Raw genomic sequence first — 6,000 nt, 5'->3', positions numbered from 1 at the left:
TTTTTTAAAGTGTAGTTTTACTAAAGCTGTTTGGTTTCAAAAGTTCTTGAAGCTTTTCTTTGACTGCATATTGTTAGGGATTTCTATCCTCACAACTGCTTACATTAAAATGAAAAGAGAACGTACATTGTTTATGTACAGTGTTGCAGTTTATATGCATGTAATTAAAATTAATAATTTTCCTCAAGAAGTGTTAGTAGTGGGCTACAGTGCCTATTGCAGCTGCACAGGTGGGCCTCAGGGAAAAGGGTTTGGGAACCCCTGCTGTGCATATATTTCTTTAGCTGTATAGTTTGAGAGAAAAAAAATCAAGGGTCAGATCCTCAGCTAGTGTAATTCAATATGGCTCCATTGCAGTCAACCAAACTGCTCTCAAGAAAATAGATGATGATGATGAAGATCAGCCCTGGCAAGCATGCTAAAAATAGCTTTTTCTTTTTAAAAACGACACTTGTTATTGCTAGGTGTAAAGATGTACAGCACCATTTAAACACTACAAAAGTACAAAGGGCAACAGGTGTGTTAGAGTTCATGGGGAAACTGATGGTAACGAGTGGCTAGAAGCTGTCTCGGAAGACTGCCTTTCCTCCACATGACTGGAGGAAATAAGAACTATGTGATTGCTTCCCTTGCATGAATTCAGTGTCTCCTGCCCCACTCTGTGGCCTTTTTCAAAGCCCATTAAAGACAATGGCAAAGGGGGCTGCTGAGTGAAGTGGGCTTTGGAGCAGACTCTAGGAACCCAGCTGGGAAGGCTGATGATGATGTCAGAAAGTCAAAAGGCAAACCTGGGGCCTCGATCTCCCCTTGCAGTAATTCCCACTGACTTCAGCAGGAGTTACTCATATCTTGTGGAAGAACTGGGCACCTGGATCCAGTTCCCACTGCATTTTTCTACTGACTTCAGCTGGAGTTTGATTTGGCATTAGGTGAAGATCATATTGTGTTGGAGCCAAAAAAGACAAACGGAGTCTATGCTGAGGGGCTTCCACTGGGACACAGCCTCAGCTAAAACCCAACTTAATCCACTGTACAGGGGGGAAACTCGGACACCAAGAGGTTAAGTGATTTGACCCAACAGTCAGCTATAGAATCCAGATCTCCTGACTCCAAGTCACATATGTTAATCCATGCTGCCTCCCATCTTTTGAACATAGAGATCCTCAGTAATCCAGCCAAAGCAGCATGGAAACGGGCTGACAAATGAAAGGAAGGCAAATTATTTTGGTCTTTCTTTGAAACATGCCTGAGAGTTTTCTCAATACAATAGTTCCACTTTAAGCCAAAAGCAGGCTCCATTCATTGATCCCCAGGTTCAGCATCACATGTTTTCCATATTAGAATAGCCTGGCCATACAGGACAAATGACCAAGGATTTTTTTTCACACTGTACGTGGAATCTCGGAATGATCACCTGTCATCTGACTCTGTTGTTACAGAAATGACTAAAGATGTCACTGTCCTAATCTGGGCTCTGAGCCTGCAAAGAATGGCATCAATATGACTCCAAGGGAGTATCAGGGTCCATTTTTACAGGTCACCTTTCAAGAACCAGGCTTTGCCATGGACCATTCTTTCTATCCTGGGGTGCATTAATTACTACATCACCGTGCTCTGTGCTGTGGGTAGGAAAACACTGATGCTGCTGATTCAAACAGTTCCCAAACCTGGCTGAAAGCAGATGGGATCTAAATAAGATATTTTTTGCTGAGGATCAGCATAAATAAATATTTACAATCAGCAAGTCACCCACTTGCTTCTTTCTTACCAAAAAAAAAAAAAAGTAGATTACTCTATGGGCCAGAGTGACTGGCTACACTCTTTTTTCCAAACCCACAGGCATGAGCCAGAGCCTATTGAAGTGAATGGAAAGACTCCCACTGATTTCAATGGGCTTTGCATCAGGCCCTGTCAGGGTTCCCTCTCCACTCTGAACTTTAAGGTACAGATGTGGGGACCCACATGAAAGACCCCCTAAGCTTATTTCTACCATTTTAGGTAGAGCTTGTCACCAGCATGAGTCTGTGCTGATTCTTGGGGCACCCACAACTGTGAGTCATCTTGTTACCCTCCTGCCTCCCACATGAGAGACACTTGCTTGGGCTTAACTGGGTGTCAGATCCCTGATACCTCCAGCCTGTGAGCCACCCAAGCACCCTCCTCTGGGCTATGCCAGCCCTATTGTTGTCTTGCAGGTTAACAATAGGTGCAGCCCAGTCCCTGAGCTCCTGCAAAGGTTCCCCTGCAGTGTTCAGCACCTTATCCACTGAACAGTCACAGACATAGCAGGTCTGCTGTCCCCAAGAAAACAGTGCACACACCAGCTTGTATGATCCAACTCAGGATCAGCTCCTTGTGTAATACCACAGCACTGAGATATATTTACAGTGAAATCAAGGATAAGTTTGCTCAAGATGCAAGAGAGAGTGAGTAAGGAAAATGGAAGCAAAAGGTTACATGTAAAAACAAAATCATAACACGTTTTCTAGAAACTAAACCTCCTCTCTAAAGAAGTTTGTCTCACCCCAAAAGTCATTTGCAGTATTTCAACCAAGGCTGGTTGAGATCCTGTTTCTCATAAATGTAAATGCACTGCCTAGTCACTTCCTAGGTGCAGGATTATGGGGTGTCTTCTCTGTTCCTCAGATATAGTCCTGCAAACCTCCCCCTGTTGTGTGCTTTTCCTTGTTGACTTCATATCATTCTGTTAGATTCATGTGTAAATGTGCCCCCATTTTGTTAGCTTAAAATGTTTAATCTATATGCCAATAGGTAAATTAACATATCTGATCTGACAGGAAACCTGTTTGTCAATTCTGCTTTGATTCAGACTTTAAAGCGTTTTTTGAGTATACGTACATAACTCCCAGCATAGTACCGGTACATACATTTCACAGTGATTTTACTGACCATTGTAACCGTGGATTTCCTTTGAGACCTCACATGACATTCTTTAGTGAACCAGAATGTAAATACCAGAATCAGGAAATTCTTGTAACCCCCTTGCCTGTTGGCTTTCAGGGGATTCATGGGTGTGATGGGGTGGACTAGGCTCAGAGGCCCCTTTCTGGAGGCCACAGTGTCCTGCCACACTCCTCCCAGGAAAGGAGCAGTAGAGAGGTCTTCCAAGCGGGCTAGAGAGGCTGCAGGGAGCAGCCAGTCAAGGCCCAGCAGGCCCATATAAAAGGAACTGCAGGGCCAGCATGAGTTCAGTCTACTGGGGTGGACTGGGGGAACAAAAGGTGCTCCTGGTTGACTTCAGGGACCTCAAGAGCCAAAGCAGGTAGTTACTGGCAGAGACTAGGGGAGCGAGGAAGGAGCTTCTGGCTGGCTGCTGGGACTCAATGAAGAAGAGCTATGGGAAAGTGGCCCAGGGAAATGTAGAGCAACAATTAGTAAAGGGATGCAAAATGAGGCTGCTATACTTAAAGGGTCCCTGGGTTCAGACCCAGAGCAGCCACTCGGGGGAAGTGGCTACATCCTAAGAAAGGAAATTAGAACTGTGGCACTCTGGGGAAGGGGGCTGCACTGGGACTGACTCAGCAGAGAGCTGTGGTCAGCGAATTGAGTCTAAGAGGGGTGGCTCAGCAGAAGGGCTGGGGTCACTGAGGACTCAAGTAGAGGTTAGGAGTCCCCAGGAAGAAGCCCCTTAGGGTGCTGCTCAGTTCCAGAGTAGGAGCCTTGCAACCTAGCCGGACCAAGCAAGGGTATCATGGTGAGCCTTATAGGACTGGATGCAAAGAAGGACACCCCAACTGAGCATACCACAATGGACCCTGTTGGACTGTTTTAGAAGACTGAGCCCAGGGAAGGCTGCAGGACATTGGAGACATTTTGTACTGTGTATGCCGGAGGGGTTTTTTCAGTTTCTCACATGGACTGAGTGTGTCTCAGCTGGAGGGCTGAGTAACCAAAGACCCTCCTGACAAGCACAGTGGCCGATGGGACACTGGGAGCAGAGGAAATTGAGGAAAAAGCAACAGGCACATGCACACTCAACCAGGGAGCACTGGTGAGAGGTGAGTGCACCTAGACCACTCGGACTGGAAGAGCTGAAGGACCAAAGTATTCCCCCTGTTCCTCCCTGGGGTGGCCTGCCCATGGGGACTAAGAGTGGCACTTGCTTCAGATGATGATGATGGCCTGAGAGAGCACTCGGGCTTCCCCTTTGTCTTGACCCTTATAGGGGGCAACTCTCCCACTTATTCCATTTTAGGCCCTTACCTTCATAGCTTTGGGGCCAGTTAGATGGTTCACTCTGTCATCTCAATCAGTGTGGCCCAATCCTCAGTAACCTGGGTAGGCTTCAGCCTGTGGCCAGTGTGGGAAGTCCCGCTCAGGATGACCATAGTGTGTGGAAAGATCATTTTGTAACTACGTTCTGTCAGCTCCCTCAGAATACAAAACTAGACATAGTGTAGAGCTCACTTTAGAGGAAGCTGCCTGCAACCTTCTGTCTGGGCCCACTCTTGGCATCAGTGGCCCCTATAGGCCTAAGCAGTTTCTTAAAATTAGCTAACTGCCTAGTCATGATCTTGTCATTCGCCCATACATCCTCTTACATACTGGACATAGATGTCACTAGCCTGTGACAAGTTGTCACATCTATGCATCAAGCAAAAAAAATGTAGAGAAATAAATGATGGGCCTCAACTTTGTAAAAGATTGACTTATACCCAATAACTTTTGAGCTAGTAGCAAAAGACTTTTTTTACATCTTAACAATATCCATTCCATTTAACACAAAACAATTAAAGTTTAAACCAGGCCAAAATTCTCAGTTGGGCTATTTGTCTCACAGCGTATTCCACTTGTACACATTAAAGAGAGGGATCACAACTCTCTCTCTCTCTCTCTCTCATGGGGGGAAAGGTTCACCCAGTGTGTATAACAAAACTTTGTATAATAAATCATACTAGGTGAGGCATGTTTTTCAGATTAAGAAGTTGATTCACACAACTGGGAACTGCTGACTGGTAATAGAATTACCACAGTTCCTGGGTCAAAATTTTGGAGGTATTTTTGCATTTATTTTCTGAATCTTTGTTTTTTTTGCTAAAAGTATCATCCAACTTGATTATATTATAACCATCTATAAGTAATTGCGTTGTAAATAGCATAAGGCAGGAGTGGCTATTTAAGAAGTCAAAGATGATGTATAGAAAATAAATGATATAGAAATTAGAACTAATTTTTAATAATGACGTGCAGGCTAAAATTAAACAAAAGAGGAACTGAATTTCAACATCAGGCAACCTTTTTCTAATGGTAAGGGGAACAATTAGTAAAATTTGGGGTACTGGATGGGTCATTGGATTTGTAATGGGATTCAGAACTTTTCAACTCTAGGACACCAGTCCAAATCTGATCAAGGTTGGTCAGGATCAAAAGTTGTTACTGTCTGACAAGCTGTTTAGTGGCCTACAGAAATTAGATGGTGACTTAAATCCAGTTCTTCCAAGTGAGCAGAAGCCAACATCACAAGACCACTACCATTGTGATGAATGGATCGCGGAGGCAGTATTTCTGTCTCATGCCCTGAGCTCATTTCTCAAGACTGGGCTGAGGCACATTGGTGGGGGGAAGTCTGTAGGTTGAAGTTCATATGACAGATGTGTGTGGATAAAGAGAGGTCTCAGTCTGCCACTTTTCACCAGAACTATTATTCACATGAAAAAATATTTTGTTAGAGATATCAGCAAATCTCTACAATAAAATCTTTTGTATGAAGACTCTAATTCAGGCAATTAAACACCTCCTGCTGAGCTCCAGAATTATTAGCTGCTGTCTCCCAATACAGTAGTTTGTCTGAATGCCAACAAATTTCAAGCAGTGGTTGCAAATAGTTTTCAATTTTCTATGGTTTTCAAGAAAGCTTTTAAAAGTAAATGAACTCCCTGAGGGAAGAGTTCTTCCTTCTGTTTGTGCAGCATCCTTCCTGCTCACTGGATGTCTTCACCTAGCCAAAGGTGAAAGTCCAACCAGCCTATTAAACTCTGC

Source organism: Dermochelys coriacea, chromosome 1 (assembly GCF_009764565.3).
Source record: "Dermochelys coriacea isolate rDerCor1 chromosome 1, rDerCor1.pri.v4, whole genome shotgun sequence".
NCBI lineage: Eukaryota > Metazoa > Chordata > Testudines > Dermochelyidae > Dermochelys > Dermochelys coriacea.
This window is presented reverse-complemented; position numbering follows the sequence as displayed.